This window comes from Buteo buteo, chromosome 14 (genome assembly GCF_964188355.1).
Source record: "Buteo buteo chromosome 14, bButBut1.hap1.1, whole genome shotgun sequence".
Lineage (NCBI taxonomy): Eukaryota > Metazoa > Chordata > Aves > Accipitriformes > Accipitridae > Buteo > Buteo buteo.
This window is the reverse complement of record NC_134184.1, coordinates 28,279,146-28,296,677: the sequence shown is the minus strand read 5'-3', so window position 1 is coordinate 28,296,677 and position 17,532 is coordinate 28,279,146.

Here is a 17,532-nt window from a genome sequence, read left to right as displayed (position 1 = left end):
TTTTTCTCTCTTACCAAGAAACTAGAAAAGCTCTTTTATTTCAGGCCAGACACCTTATCTGGAGTTCTTAGAGAGAGGGTTCTCAGTCGTATGCTGGTGACTGACTGTTTAAAGCAGGGGTTAATATCTGCATTTTAGACACATGCAAAAACTTGCAGAAATGTTGCGGTGACAATGAAGTTATTAGCCTGGTTTCTAGCAGCGTCAATAACGAGGAAAGGAAGGTGTTCTGTGACCTGTGCTTCCATTATGGGAGAGCATAATGCCTGTTAAAGGATTGCTATTTTTTATGATGATATTTTAAATATTCAATTCATATAAAGCAGTGAAAGCAATTATTACCATGACATAATCAAAAATACATTTTTCTATTCAGTATGTCTGGTGCCATTATGTTTTCAGATTGTAAAGAAATATTCTGCATTGAAACATGATGGTAATTATTTAGTGACTTGGAAATATGTGCATGTAAAAATAATAATAACTAATAACTGGTTTCTGTAAACTTTGCCCAAGGATTTGGAGTTGGGCATGTAATCCGTAAAGCCATTTAAAACATGCTGGAAAAATGACAATAAAAGGCTGTTCCTTGAAATGCTAGGAGTATCCATCTATGAAGGAAATCAGCCATGTGACAACTTAGAGATCCCTCGTATGGCTCCTGCTTTCTCCGGCTCTGCCTAACAACCACTTCTTTTAATCCCTGACAATCCAGCGGACACTGCACTTTTCCAAACTGCCGTCTTGTTTATAAGCAGCTTCTCTGACTTTTAGGTATTGCTTCTCTGTGAAATCCTTTCAGCCTCTTCTCATTCACTCCTTACCCATTGCTTGCTGTGCTTTATGCTTCTGGCTATTTGCATCAGTTTGGTGAGATTTCCAAATGCTGAAGGGTTTCTAACTGGTTCAAAGAGGCCCTTGAGCCAAGCCAGGCAGCTGTGTTCATTAGTTTCTTGCTTTTGTGTTTCATTCTTTTTTTAATAATTTTATTTTTATATTCAGCAGTATACATGCCTTGGAGATTTTCTTATCAAGTCCATGAATAGATGTGTTCTTGCTACCTCTCAAGGTTTCATTTCCTTCCTTTAAACCTTCAGGATATTTTCCTGCTCATTTGCTGACATGTCCTTTGTTTTTCAACTCTGGTGTTAGCAGGTCCGTTCTTGGTACCCGACTAACCCCTTGGACATGTTTTAGTTATTCTGCAGTCAGTAGAAGTGATTCAGGTAACATTATCTACTGTTCTTTAACTCTATGCCAAGAATAATCTCTCCTCTTTACATGCTTATTTCCTGGAAGCGCTAATTTTAGAGCATTAAAGTGGTGAGAAATCATTTCTCTAAATTTTCTCCCTGCAGGCAGTTTGACCGGTTTACTGGACAGTAGTTGAGTTTCTCTGTTAAAAAAAAAAAATTGTTAGGAGTTTGCTGCTGCTTTGATCTGTAACTGCGGCATCTACTTTCCCCCTTTTTCTTGATCCAAGGCTGACAGTTCATCCATATATTTATAACCTTACAGGCTGGGATCTGTATCAGATGGTCTCTGCTGTTTGCATCTCGCCAGTCAACACTTTTCATCAGTGGGGGTGCTGGATTCCTTTAATTACAGCACTACTCACCCATGTCTTTAGCCTCACCTGCCTTCCTGGTGCATGCTGACTCAGGCGTTACGGATCTCCCCTCTTCCTTCTTGCCATCTCTGCAGTGTCCTCTTCTGCACGTCCTCATCCAAGACAAAACCTATTGCCTTTTTTTTTTTTTTTGCTTTGGGATTGCTCTCACTCATGTTTTGGCATTTTCAGGGTTCATCCCTGATGAGGAGCTAGCTCCAGTGAGGGATCTGTGTGTTTACGTGTTAGGAGGCACATCATTGCTGTTTGGGTCCCAACAGTAGAGCCAAGAGGTCCCCATGCTGACTGGAGAGACTCCTTCTGCAGGCCAGACCTATGGATTGAATAGCCCTGTCCACTGGGCCCTCAGGAACCGGTCAGCATTGAGGGTTGAAATTCAGTCTCGGGGAATTAAGATAGATTGAACTCCAGTTTATACTGCCCTATATTCGGGTGTCCAAACACCAGCTGTGGGTCTAAAAGCCCCATTATATTCGAGGAGAATTGCTCAGTACAGTCCAGGGAACATGAATCCTGCCCCACGGACTCATTTCCATGCCCGTGTCCATCCTTACTGTGCTGCCCTAGCGCATCCCATCCAGCCGGTCCAGAGGGTACTGGTTTCCAGTCCTGCCTATGTCACGCTGAGCATCCCTGTGTGGGTAGTGAGGGTACCTCAAGTGGAGCGAGATGCTTATTTGTGGGAACGGAATGAGTCCTGATGTCTCTTGTCTCAAGGCCACCCTGGGGCAGTAAGGTAGGTGTGGGGAGCAGGGTGTGCTGGCTACAGACTTCTTGGAAAATGGGCTTTACGTTCAACAGCCACCTCTTAAATACAGAAAAAGTCCTCGAAAGCAGAGTAGTTGGGAAACTCTTTAGCAGTGGTTGCTGATCCTGGCATTGTACACACCGCACATGCAGAGCAGGGATGACTGATACATCTTCTGGATTGAAAAAGAGGACAGTATGGGTAATTTTAGTAAATTATCTGTGAGTGGGGTTTTTAGAGTGTAACAAGGCTGTTGTTGGAACCTGAGTCAGAGGACACGGGAGGGTATAAAAAAGCAGGGGGAACTCTGGTGACATCTCTCAGGTAAATTGAGAGCACACTTCTCCCTTATGGTCTGAGTCTAAAAATAGTATTTGTGCTTTTATCTGGTCTCGCGCATGTGGTTTGAGGAAGAAGACAGCCAGAATAGGGTCCGGTGGAGGTTATCAATGCACACAGCTTCTGCGATTGCAGGGAAAGCTGTAGTTCCTAAAGCCATGTAGAAAACAGGTAACTTTCCAAAGACATTCATTTCAAGAAGAGCACCCAGCTACAGCATTTGGTGTGAGTTTCAGTACGGTCATACCCTGCTTGAATTTGGACTGTTGCTATTTGTTTGCTTTCCTGAGTGCCTAGGAGTCTTTGGCATGGATCTGGACCTTGCTGTGCTCACACTGTACAACAGCAGAATGAAAAGGTCACCTCTGCGTTAAAAACTTCACCCTGTATGGAGCTAAAGTTTGCACATATCACAGTCTTTCCCCTGAAGACTGTCCTCTTGGTTAAACATGAGAGCTCTGATATCAAAGACTGAAGTTCTTTCAATTCAAAGGCCGGGAGGTTTTGCTATAAAGTAAATAGTGCCAGTGCCTAAAGAGGCTCTAAATGACTTAGGAGGAAATATGCCAAGAATGACTGCAGCCCTTTGTATATTAGTTTGCTTTTCTGTATGATTTCCTTTGATCCAAAATGTGTTGCTGCTTCATTTATTGTGGAGGTTCTCACATGATTTCCTTAGTCAACAGCAGAACTCCATCAGGAATTCATTAGACACTGTTTGTACAGATGTAAAGGTCTGCCTAAATGATCCTATTATTATTTATATTGGGCCTGATCCTGCAAACCCTTAGCCACATAAATATTTCCCAAGAAGGTAGTCAACTAATGTGACAGACAGGACTGCAGCAGTGAATTTAAATTTGCAGTGCCGCAGCAGCAGTAAAATTTTTCCTTGGTACATATGAGTTTTGTTATTAATCTTAATTTTTGTTTTTCCCTATTTTTTTATTTATTATAATGAACTACACTTCTGTATTATTCACTATGCACACTTCTTTAAAAATACTTTAAGATAAGTAAGGAACACCTTAACTTTTGTGTTCCAGGAACCGACTATTCTAAACCTTCACCTCTACTTCATTTCATGTTGTCTGCAATAATTCCCTTCTGTAGCCTCAAAAGAAACAGTATCGTGGTCATCTATATATACAGATGTAACCTAGCTGGACTTTTGTAAGGCCTTTGACACGGTACCCCACAACATCCTTCTATCTAAATTGGAGAGATATGGATTTGATGGATGGACTATTTGATGGATGAGGAATTGGTTGGATGGTCACATCCAGAAGGCAGTGGTCAATGGCTCAATGTCCAGATAGAGACTGGCGATGAGTGGTGTCTGTACTGGGACCAGTACTGTTTAGTATCTTCATCAAGGACATAGTGGGATCAAGTGTACCCTCAGCAAGTTTGCCAACACCGCCAAGCTGTGTGGTGCGGTTGACTCACCTGAGGGAGGGGATGCCATCCAGAGGGACCTGGACAAGCTTGAGAAGCGGGCCCAAGCTCACTTGGACGGGGCTCTGAGCAACCTGATCCAGTTGAAGATGTCCCTGCACATTGCAGGGGGAGTTGGACTAGGTGACCTTTGAAGGTCCCTTCCAAACCATTCTATGATTCTATGGCCAGTGATGGTCCAACACAGATGTGAACCTTATTTGATGCTGTTGAATTTTGGGTCATCACTGCAGAACATAGCATTTCTGAGGTCACAATACCCAATATTTTGGCTGACAATGCAAAGAGAGTGAAGATATGTTCTACAAATAGAGTAAGAAAGGAAAAAAAAAAGCTTATTTTTTATCCTCAGAGAGCACAGCTGTAGACATTTGGATGTGGTGGAGTCAGAACATATCCTCTCAGTTGAAACGGAGTTAGTGGCTCTTCATCTCAATGCCAGGTGAAACAGGGTAGTTGCAGTGAAGATTGAAGCTGGTGATTGTTTTCAGCAGTAAGCTCTGAGATGTCAGTTGGATGAGGTGACCCCACAGGTCCCTTCCAGCCTAAATGTATGATTCTGTGGGGATTTATTGCTAAATCAAGGTTGGAAATGACATTTGATGTTTCTTTGGCTTAAAAAATTACTGCCACTGGGGGGTGTGTGTGTGTGCGCACATGTAAAAAAGGGAATACTCTTCTTACTGTGATTAGCAAATGTTTTGGCTCTGTACGTGTGGCACCATGACACTTGCAGTGGGTAAAACTTGGTCCAGGATATGTATCAAATCTTTGCCAGATGCAAAGGCTTTCCAGTGAGGAGGGTCTGGTATGACCAATAAAGACTGGTTTTGTTCTTCAGAACACACAGTTCATCTTCTTACAATATTTGGTTTGAGGCAGGTGGCATAACAGATTCACATAGCTACCGTCTCACCGCAGTGTTGAGCTGAAAGCTTTGTCAAGCACTGGAGAATTACCACTTTGGAGGAGGAAAGCTAATGTGCAATAGTTATGATAGAAGAAGTCTCGGTGAGGCTATAGAGGGACCTGGCTTCCATATGTCTTCATAAAACCACTTGAAAATGGTCCTCTCGATTCTGAGTTCCCGTAAAACCATATTCCTCACATGAACATAATGAAAAAAAAAAATCATCTGTCAGTCTGCAGACACTAAGTAGCACAGAGAAGAAGTGAAGCATTAGGTCTTAGAAACGCACATCTTGCTGAGGAGCCCCTGGGAAGTTTGGTCCGTATATCAGTGCTGAGTACAGTTGGCATATGAGGCCATACCGGTGATTTCCCATCCCAAATACCACACATCTTTTGCCCATCTGGAGCACAGTATGGTTAAACTTAGGATGACTGAAGGACCTGTGAATGAATCTAAGCACGTGTACTGAAGGCTCCTCCTTAGACAACTATCTGCCTCCCGCTGTCAGGATCCTTCGTGCCGGTGATCGATGTCGTGCTGGCAACGACAAACTGTTGCACTGCTGAAGCTGCACAGCGTATGCGGGCTGTGGCTGGCTGTGCCCTCTTTAATCTGATTATTTTATACGGCATGAGTGCTTACAGGCTGGTGCTTTTATTTTAGCACAGGCTGGTCTGCATTGGGCCTTCTGCATTTGTCTTTTTGCCTGTCTCCAGCACAGTTCAGGGCACCTTATGAGGAATATCTGCTTGTGTTCCAACTGGCTGAGACATAGACTTCAATTTTGTATGCTCCTTTGCATCTAGGCAATAAATCTTGTAATAGCTTAACTTTTTATATGAATGCTGCCTCAGGCAAGGACTGTGTGGCCTAGAAAGCAGGAGGTTTAATATTTTATAAAATTTCCAAATGCTGTTTTGCTGCTACCTCTCCTTGAGCAAATGGAAGCCACAGTGGTTTGATAGACCTCCAGACTCTGAGCTGCATCAGGGAACAGAAATAATCACGGACCATCTCAGTTAACTGACATTACACGGAAGTCAAACACTGGGGAAAAATGGTTTGAGTGGAAGCATTTGAGGAAGTCACAATCCACTTGGGGAATAAGCAAAATTAAAAAAAAAAGAAAAAAAAAAGACTATGCCCTGTGGGTAAGTCATTTGAGGGAAACTGGCCACTTGTCTTTAATAGTTAGGAGGGATGGAGTGTGTTTTGAGCTGGACAAATAGTTCATGTGAAGGTAGACATGAGACAGAACACTGAAGTCAGCAGCCTGGCTCTGTACTTCAGTGGTGTTAGAACTTTGAATTTTTTCTCCATTTTCTGGGAAAAGCCTGTGACACTTCCCTGCGGCCACTTTATTTAGGTCTATTAGGCACTACTTTGCAGCAAGGCGTTGGGGGGCAGTGGGCTTTGTTATGCTGGAGTATTACTTTGCATCCCCCAAAACAGACATAGTTCCCTTGTTGTGGGGGGGTTAGGACTGAGCTGTGTGACACTGGCACTTGTGGGATTCATCAGTGAGATTCATCGATACTAACTTAGGGCTGCTTTTGGACTTTGATGCAGTTGGAGCCCTTTTGCCTTCCTCCACTGTCTCTCTAGTCTCAGGATAGAGCTTTGATTAAGCCAAGTGAAAATCAAACCATGCAGAATGGAAAGTAGCCACGAGACTCCATGAAGAACCTTGAGATTGTAGCAATTTGCATCTTTCCAGGCATAACATGCGCTTTTCTCGTGGTAAAAAGGGCTTGTGACTGCTGCTCTTGGTATCTTACTCAATCTATTCCCAGCAGTGCAACACATAAACTAATGTCCCATGATGTAGTCCAATGATTATACCTTGACTATGGGCTGAAGTTATTGTTGGTAGGACTTGGGTCAGCAGAGCACTTATGTGTGCTCACCCCATGGAAGTCCATAGGGTTGAGTGAAAGGGAGGGAAGAAGTAGGGGGCTGTGCCTTCCTCTTCATCCTCTTTTTGTGTGATGGGCTGTGACATGGCACATGCTGTGGTTGCATCCTCTCCCTGATTTTCCCCCTCGAAATTACTGAATCCAGCCAGTAAAGCCGATAGAGTTCACTTAAATGCTTTAAATGAATCACAGGATTAAACGGTTAGCAGAACTGTGTTTGTACAGTCCCTCTGGAGACTGGAAAGAATTGGTTTGAGTCAGGAGCTCTACTGCCATTTGCGAGTCCTGCTTGGGATCTCTCATTTTAGGCATAAGCCGTGGTCAGGGAGGAATCCAGTGGTGCGGAACCTGAATGCATTTCATCCCTACAGTTTTTTTTTGGTTGAAACAATTGCTGTTCTCACCACGTTTTCAACCAGAGTCGTGTGATGGTGGGTTAATTGAACAGAATTGATTCTTGGAATTTGGCATCTCTGGGTGCTATTACTTACCAGTTGAGAAAGATAGGAGATGTGACAATTTGTATAGATTTTTCTCACAAATTTGCCAGCTGGGGAAGAGATAAATGATAAGTCTTGAACATGCTTCACTTATTCATCCATAACAACTGAGCAGGCTAAAACTTGAAAATGTGTTGGGAGGGGGCGAAGTGGGACCGAGGTTTTTTACAAAGGTTGGGGTAGGGCACCTTTGGAAAGACGCTTTGCTCTTTGCATGGGTGCCAGATGAAGAGTCACCATGAGGCTGAGCAGGCAGTTCAAAGTGCTAGGGCTCCAAACCACTTTTTTCCGTTCTTCCTTCCAACCCACTGTTCCCATTTTGTATTTTCATACCGGCGCAGCTGCTCAGCTTGGTTCGGCGTTGCTTCTGCTTTCTGCACGTCATTCCTTCCCTTCTTTCCTGCCCAGGTCCCTCAGTCCTGGCTGTTTCTCCTCCCTCTGATGTTCACCTCTTGCAACAGAGACCTGGGGATACCAATCCTACAGGACATCCTCCACAGATTTTGCTGCCTGTGTGCAGACAGTAGTGGTGGGGGGTTGCAAATGACGCTGGAAAGAAATCCCAGACTATTAACAATGCAAGAAATAGTCAACCTGGACTCTGTCTAGTCTCTCTCTCTTCCCTGCCCCCTCCTCCCTCCCTGCTTCTTTCTTGGGCACTTTGTCTTCTTTCTGGAGCTGTGCTCGGCATGTTGATGCAGGTCCGGTGTGTGAAAAAACAGGCTGGGTCTGGGTCTGCATTTAGGGGGGATTTCTTTAGAGCCATCTGCCATCTCGAAAATTAAAGCAGGGAAAGGTCATTGGGATAAACCGATTTGCTAAACAAAATGGTTAACAACTCATGAATAAAACTTAAAAAAAAAAAAAAAAAATATCCTGAGGGGAGGGGCAAACTTTATAAGGAGAAAGAAACCCACCCCAACAAACCCCCAGCCTGCCCACGCTCAGCTCCACCCACCCCTTTCCAGTTCATTTCCACCCTTTTGGGGGAGGAACTGCTCCCCCTCTTTCCTTCCTGAGCCCCCTTCCCTCCCCCTCCTGAGCCCCCCATGCCCTCGCTTATGCCTTGGGAGAGGAGGACTTGCAATCTGTGCTGGGGATGTGGCCGTGAGCTTCCTAATGACTTTCCAGCGCTGATGTCCAGGGAGGTTTGTGCCTCCTCTTAGCAACTCCTGCAGCAGCAGCGGTAGCAACCAAGTCACTTTTGTCCCTTGCTTGCTTCAGCGGTGCCTCCTCCTCCTCCTCCTCCTCCTCCTCCTCCTCCTCCTCCTCCTACTCCTCCTCCTCCTCCTCCTCCTCCCTTTTGCTGGGTTTCTTGCAGGTCACACACAGGAGCAGTGAGCCTGCCCCTGTGCAGATAAGAAAGAAAACACAGCCCTGCACAGGCACAAAAAAAAAGCAGCAAAATCCACCTCCTTCCCCTCCCCCGTTTCAGCTCTAAAGAATAATCAGGATTATAGGGGAAGCTGGCTGTTGAAATATGGCATGCTGGCCATGCTGGCCATGCTGGCCACAGCCACCGTGCTGCTTATTTGGGCTAACCCTGACAAGGGAACAAGATACTTGAGGCGGAGAAAAGGAGGCGAGGGAAGCTCGCTACCCACCCATTGCTTACATTTGTTCCTCTCCCCAGCAATAAGTTCTCTGTATTCCCCGATGAGACCTTAGCATAAAAACAAACAGTAGATGGTTTTGGTGTTTGCTTACTGCTCTTCAGGGCCTGCCCTAAGCGCCAGTTCTCAGGGGTGCCCCTAATGGAAGAAATCCTTCAAAAGCTTGCAGTCTGCATGACCTGCTGGAGGCTATGGGGCTCCTCTTGGCTGAAGAGAGCCCCTAAAGACCTGAATAAAGCTCGTGCAGAGAGCACCGAAAGACTGTTCAAAGTGTGCGGTGGTCTTCGAGGGTAAGTGCGTGCCACGTTGCCCATCTACCCACATAGCCTTGCTCTGGCTCCTTGTCCTTGTCCTGCCTTCTGAACTACCAGGGCCGTGATACAGCCCACGCCACCTTCCCCTTAGGACTGCGGGAATGATGGGAACTGCCCCTAACTTTGAGAAAAGGGGCTTAACACATCCCATGCTTCAGGGGTACTGATGGTGAGGGTGCGAAGGGGCCATGTTTGGTTTTCTTCCATTGTGGTGTTCTTCTCACCCACAAGTTTCCGATGCGGGAAAAATCTCCCCCACGCTCCGGCGCTTGCCAGGGAAACTCTGACACCATTTTCTCCGGTCAGCGGAGTGTTGTCCGCATGTGGTGAAGAAAGCCATAAGTGTTTTGAGGTTGGAGTTCTGGAGTCAACTCTTTTCTTAGACTCGACAGGCCATGCTGGTCAGCAGCTAAAAGGGCTCATTCAACTCCCAAACTTTGTGGGGACAAAGCTACGCGCCTACCAAGGCTGTGGGAAGATGGTCTGAGAACCCTAGGGTATGGAAACGAGAAGAAGCTACGGCGTCAGGAGACGAAGACGATGGGCTTATGGTGTGGAATCAGGCCCGGGTCCCATCCGAATCGTGCGGTTATGGCATGGGTAAAAAACGCCAGCCCTGCTCCCGTGGTCCAGCTGCGTGCTCGTGGCTGGCGGAGCAGCAGTTTGAGGTAGAGAGAGCTGCCGTGCCTGAGCTGCTGAAGGAAATCCACGTGGGCCTATTATGTAAGCTCTTTCGAAAGCTACTTTTGGTGGTATGTTGGGAAAAGTAAGAGCACGTTAACGTAATTTCCCATTTATCTATCTGAAGTCCACTGACTTCAATTGAAAGACATCCATTCAGCCGGTTCTTTTATAATGGCTTTTAGTGTGTGCTCTTTTCTCTTTCCTTTCTCCATTTTATTTAGTTTTCGAATGGTTAAAAAGAACAATATTAGGGGAAAATGGAAGTGCTTGAAAAGAATTAATTAATATTATTATAGCTATTGCTATAGCAGAGTTCAGCTATTCTGTTGGTCTTGCAAGGGAAAGCAACAAACTGAGAGAGGAACCGAGGAAAGTCCCCGTGACCATGCAGCTGGCTTTAGCATCAAACTCAAGTGGGCAGAGAGGCATTTTCTGTGCTTATGTTTAATTTTCCAGTGTAAATGAAGTTGGCCTACATTGCTGATACATACCTATATCAAACTCATACTTGACTTTATGAATTGTTTATAGAATTCACACCATGAATTTTGCATAAAATAGTTGCAGAAGAATTGTGCCTGGACTACATTTGCTTTTCCATGAGTAAGGTGGTGAGTACTTAATGTTTAATTGATTAACAAGCAAGACTGTCCAATGCATTTCCTTTCTAAAGTGCACAGTGTAAAAGCAAAAATCTGTAATAATTATGGTCAAAACATTTTCAAGAGAAAAATCTCAGGAAGCTTGAGCTGTAGGAGCATTTACAAGGAGAAAACTTCAAAACAGGCGATAGAATAAAAAAAAAGTTATCTCTGGCATAATTATTACTCTTATTATGTCTCATTTTCCTTTAACTCTTCCTACAAAATGGCACATAGCTGCTGACTGCTGTTTACATATCCAGGTGATTTTTCATTTGGTCTTGGGAAGTAGAATATGCATTTAATATGTTGCTTACTTGCTTTGATCTTTGACGGTCATTAATACAATTTTAATTTTTGGACTTCCTTGCTTATATTTAGAGTGTTAACCCTGAAACATCCTTCTTCTCCAGGGAGATGATTGTTCCTGACTTGATCTATTTAGAGTTAGAAAGAATCAAAGAGCCCTACAGGGTTGTGGCAAAGCACTCGAGATAAGTGTTTTCCCCCCATGTATTACTTATTTATTAAAGCTGGTGGAGCATAACTAAAAGGGAGAAAAAAGACCAAAGAAATACAGAATACAATGGCCTTCAGATTTTAATGGGAGATATGGCTGGAAGCAATTTCTAAATTATTAAATAAATCGATTTTAGTCTTGCAGTCACCCTCCAAGGTGTATTTGTCAGCCTTATTATATTCAACTTCAGCGCTATTCAAAACCACTTACACAGAAACATGTTTTCCCTGGCCACAATTCCTCAGCTCTCCTAATTAAATATGTGATTTACATCACAGGTTCAGCATTCTTTCCTTTTCTTTCTGTTTTTCAGCCTTCATTTTTTTTCCTCAGTTAGTTGCCCCCATGTTTGGTTTGTAGGCCCAAAGACAAGTAGGCATCAGGCTGACAAACCTGGAGGTAGCCCTGTTCCCATTTAAAATGCAAGACCTGTTGGCTACAAAAGAGTTTTGAGATAATGTGTGCAGCACAATCCTGCTTTTTCTGTTCACAGATGACGACAGGGCACAAAGTGTTAAACAGCGGATTTGTGACAGCAGGGTTGTAGATAAAAGGTTATTGTACAGAGAAAAATACTTAAAAAAAAAAAAAGATTTGATTTATCATTTAAGTGATTCTGTGCTCTCTCACTCTCTCTCTGTGCAGACGCACACTACACAAAATCCATTTGCTCAGCTTTTCCCACGAGTAATCCAACCGCAGTGGTTTGGAGCAAAAATCTGAAGAAGCAATTGAAAAAATTCTGGTATTGAAAGTTATTATTAAATGCCCATCGATAAACCAAATGCGCTGGCATGCTGAGAGTGGGAGAGGAAAGCGGTAAAGTATTTATTTCCTAGAGAACAACTTTACAGTCTCCAGCAATTAAAAATGGATAAAGGCAGCACATTCCTGTCACCCCCCCATAATTGTCAATAGTGCCTGTGCCTGTGCTCAGCGCACTGAAGCGTGGAAGGAAATTGGGAGCAATTTTTGCTTCTCCCTTTATAGAGGAGTGGGAAGATGCTTTGCTGAGGATGAACACTTCAGAGCAGTGGCACGGGTCGTAGGTTTTGTGGCCGTTCCCTCCACCAGTATCTCTGCTGGAGTGCGGGCTGGGTAAGAGACGTCTGTACCGTCTGCGAAGAGATGAGTGTACGGGGCTCCGAGGTACTTCACGGCACATGCCTAGAGGTTGTGCTTTTAAACAGGGTCTCTTCGTACGTACAGAAACATCGCTAGCGTTCTGCTCCTTTCCACGGTGAAACAGAGCACAATGGTACTTAAAATAGATGACTACCTCTCCAGAAAAATACATGCCCGCTGTGTAGTGTTCTTCCAGCTGACTTTTTGCTCATTGTTTTTGCCAGGATATGTAATTTTTATTATTACACATTGTACCCATAAATAATACGCAACTTGAGAAAGAATGAAAACATTCCTCAGCTCAATTAAAAAGCAGGTTATCTCAAGGCTAGAGCCGTTGCCAAGTACATAATGGCTGTTTCACTTTACTGCCACAATCCCTTTATTGCCAGAGCCAGGCTCATTACTTTGGGCTAGCGTGCGTCTCAAGGCTTCGCTCTGAGCGATGCAGAAGCCGGCTAGCTGCCTCGTCCCAGGAACTGCTCCGTGCCCCGCGCACACCTCCCCGCTTCATCTTTGCTACGGGGGACAGTAATTTACCATTAACCTATGGGCAGCAAATTACAGCAAGCCTCGATGTGCTGAGCAAGGTGTTTGGGAGCAGAGCCCATTCCCCACTTCTCTTTATTCCCTCCCTGCCTCTTTCCCCCCCCTCTCCCCACAGCCCCCCACTCTGCGAGCCGGCAGATGTGCCCATGGCCACTGGTTTTCGTCGCATCGGATGCGTGATGAGCCTGGGGAGGGCACAGTCCATCGGTCCCTCTTCTCTTGTACAATCCCTGGGCTTAGGTGGCAGTTGAACCCTCTGTCGTGGGGGCACTGGGTGGGGTGGCCGCAGGAACAGACCCACGCCACTCGGTGACCTCCCATCTAACGCTTTTTTATTTGGCGCCGTGGGTTTAGCGGGTGGATAGTGACTTTTTTTTATTCCCAGAATTCCATTCTATCACACACAGATGCACAACACACGAATCGGGGCCCCAGCCCCGCTCCATTCTAGACCAGCACCCCACACTCCGGGGGGGTAAATACTCGCTGTGGCAGTGGGACATCGCGTCCTTGCCCCTACACAGAGTGGTTCCACCTTGGGCAATAGCTGCTTCACCGTGTCAGCCCTCCTCCTACATACGTGCTCTTGCCCCGGGGGAAATGCCGTTTTAACTATTTATTACTTTCTAAATTAGACTGTTGGCATAAGCTGCCAATGACTTTGCTAATTACATTGCCCCAGGCCAATCTCTTTGACTTACTCCTTACTAAGGCCAATTAGCAGTTGCCAGAGTGGTTTCTGTCACCCGCTGGCCTGCCGCCCCAAATGTGAGTTCAGCAACAGTTACATAACAAAGTTCGCCTAATGCTTTGTTTTCTGGCTCATACTGAATTAATGCAGTCAGTTAATGCCGGGCGGATGCAGTCAAGGTCTCATCTGGTGCTTTCGGGTTGGCTGTAGCCTACCCGATGGCCCATGGCCTTCTCAGTAGAGATCTCGCCCATGGTGTTGAAAGAGATGTCCAGGACCCAACCTGGTCCACTTCTATCTCGGCCTTCCCATGACTTCTTTAGAAGAATACTTTGGAGCTAACTTGAAAGCAGGCACAGGACAAGCTCCATCTGCCCTGTGCATGAGTGCATGGGACTGCAACCACTTGTCCATGATGCAGAAGGTCACGTCACACACGTTGCTCCTCTTAGTGATCGTAACAGAGAGGCTGCTAGTTCTCCTGTTGGTTCTCCTGCCTCCATGTAAGTCCGTGCAAGGGTAAGGAGATACATGAAAACAAGGCACTGGCATGGAGCAGGAGAGGGAAAATGTCTGTTTTCACCCACTTCTTGCAGTCCCTTAATAATCCCGTGTCCCTGTTCAGCGGTGAAATGGCTGGTGACGTTGACAGTGAACGCATTCATCAGTCTCGCTTTTCAGCGGGGTGCTCCACCAGAAAGCTAGGGCAGCTATGTGGGGCTGCTGGGGAGACAAGCGAGCCTTGTGTAGCTCAAACTCAGTGAAGAGACTCTGTAGCCTGGTTGGTAGGCTGAATGCTGCTGTTTTTTTAACCTTGTTCTGTTTTTAAGCTTATTTAAATTATGCCAATGCAAAGGCCTTTGTGGGCCAATTAGTCAAACATTGCTGTTGATTTTAATCATGGAAATTATACAAGGCTGAAGCTTTTCTCCTTTGGTTTTCTCATCTGCACTCCACTGCGGAATGTGATTGCACTGCTTATGTTTATGATATCAGTGCCAGAGCTAGATATAAGCTAACCCATCTGGGTACTGCTAGCAGGGTAGCAACAGCAGCAAAAACTTTGCCCGAGGTTTGCGTGACCCTCACTGTAACACTACAGACCCAGATTTGCTTCCATTCTCATTTACCAGCCAGCTGGGTCAAGAAAGGATGCATGGTCAAGACTAGGGAAGGAAGCAGCTGGCAAGGATGCCCCTTTTCCCCAGAATATAGGGAAAAAGGGTAAAGGTGGGACTAAAGGAGAGAGTTGATCTAGAGCAATGTGGCTTTTGCCCGAGAGGATGGCCATGGCAAAACTGAGATGGTTTATTGAGGTTTTCAAGTGGTTGGGAACTAGGCGTGATTTCAACAACTGGTTTGAGAGAACCGGCGCAAACAGCCCCATTGCACTCGTGCCTCTGGACTGCAGAGGACTCTCTGGACTCTGTGCTTATCGGCAGACAATTAGCTCTAAGGACATATAGCCTACTCTCCCCAGACCTTTCCCTTATTGGAGCAACAAAGTGGCTACTTAGGAGATATATAATAAATTCCATTCCTTCAGGACTGCAGTGCTGGTAACTAGTCCCTAGAGGTTCACTTCACTGTATTACTTCATGCAGTTGTTTGTGTAGGCACCATTAAAGTCTTTGCACATGCCTTTGAAAGTAATTTACAGTGAGCACTGTAGTGTTCGCTAAATATTCCTGATGCTAAATTCTTTACAGGGAATCATTTGAACATGATGATATCCTTATCCACTTTCAAAGGCAAAATTGGAGAAGCTTTAATGATAGCCACTGTCTATGCATTTTATGCATTTTGGCTGAGTTTTTCAAAGCATGTAGGTAATGAGGACATCCAATTCCCATTAATTTTAGAGGCACCTTAAAAGGCTTTATAAATCTCAGCCTTTATGCTCTAGCCAAGAAGAAGGAAAGATTGATTTCCATACTGAGAAAAATTTTAGCAAAGTACTGATAACGTACTATAATAATTTCCATCATAGCTCACAGAAAAATTAACCTCATTATCTGCACCATGTATGAATTTCTCTTAGTGGCTTACCTTGCACATCAAGGTAGTTGAAGGTTATGATTGCTGGTGTGGTCAATGTTACATTATGACTGAGACTGCGAAGTACTTATCTTTTCTTCTGCTACTCTCCGGGTCTCATGAAGTTGCTTAGATTGCTTTACATAGCAACGCCGCTTGGGCTGGACTAAAATTTGTCTAGGAAACAGCTTCCTATTTCTAGGGCTTCCAGACATCTTTTGTAGGAGCTGGGCTTTTCTGGCAAGATTTTTTCAGTTCAGATCAGTTCAGCTTTGATCACATTTGACCACTCTTTTTATGGTATCTTCTTCCCCTAGATTTTTCTTTGCTCTCCTTTTGATTGAGTGGAATTTGTGCTTTCTTCTCTAAATCTGTGATCCTTAAGCAGACTGGAGACTTTATATAAATTTCTGTGAACTACAGGCTTATGTATAAGCTAATATATTTCAGCCCTTGGATTGCTCACAAGCTGTTTTCCAACAGATTTGCTTTAGGTTCATAATTTTGAATTTGAGCTGCTTTGGTTGTACATAAGGGGTAAAATGATGTCTTTGCTAAAGCCAGTAATGTGGGAGAGAGAGAGAGACAGTGCTCTTAGTTCACATGCATGTGTTTATGTATAATGTGTGAATTTGTTCTTAATTCAGAAATTGCATGCTGTAAATTGCAATTGATATACATATCTATATCTGTAGAAACATGCAGATATGAATATCTATCAGTACAGCTCCTCTCACCATTGCTGTCTCTCAGTACCTGTGGCTTCACCCCACAGAACTCCCAGTGCTTCTCACCTTACATCCCTGGTCTCAGGTGGGCAAACTGAGGTCCATGAGGTGCCACCTGGAGTGAGTGACACTTTTTGCATTCACTGTATAATTTGGTAGGTGAGGGGCTGTCGTGGTTTAACCCCAGCCAGCAACTAAGCACCATGCAGCCGCTCACTCACTCCTCTCACCCAGTGGGATGGAGGAGAGAATTGGGAAAAAAGTAAAACTCATGGGTAGAGATAAAGACAGTTTAATAGGACAGAAAGGAAGAAAATACCACCACCACCACTACTACTACTACTACGATGACTAAATGATACAAGAATGATAATACAACAATAATATGACAATAATAATACTAAAAGAATTGGAATATACAAAACAAGTGATACACAATGCATTTGCTCACCACTCGCAGACCGATGCCCAGTCAGTTCCTGAGCAGTGATCCGCTCCCCTGCCCCCCTCCCCAGCCCACTTCCCCCAGTTTATATACTAGACATGACAGCATATGGTATGGAATATTCCCCTGGCCAATTTGGGTCAGCTGTCCTGGCTGTATCCCCTCCCAAATCTTTGTGCACCTCCAGCCTTCTTGCTGGCTGCGCATCAGAAGCTGAAAAATCCTTGACTTGGTCTAAACACCACTTAGCAACAACTGAAAACATCAGTGTGTTAGCAACATTCTTCTCATACTGAACCCAAAACACAGCACTATACCAGCTACTAGGAAGAAAATTAACTCCATCCCAGCCAAAACCGGGACAGGGGCTTAAACACGCATCTCCTGACATACAATGGCTATGTCTAAGTGGTGGGACCTGATAGTTCCTGCTGGTTTCTGGGTCTGGTTACACAGCATGGCCGTGTTCTCCCTGCTGATGTGGGCTGGAGAATGAATATGGGGCACCCTCTCTGAGCCCTGACTTCTGTGTAATTGTAGCTGCCTCCTGCACCTACCTCTTCACTGACCAGCAGTCTTCTGAATGCGTCTTGATATATAGAAAAAACTACCGTGGATAGTACATATATATATACATATATATATAATGTACTTAACACCTATACCTCTCAGCTGGGTGGG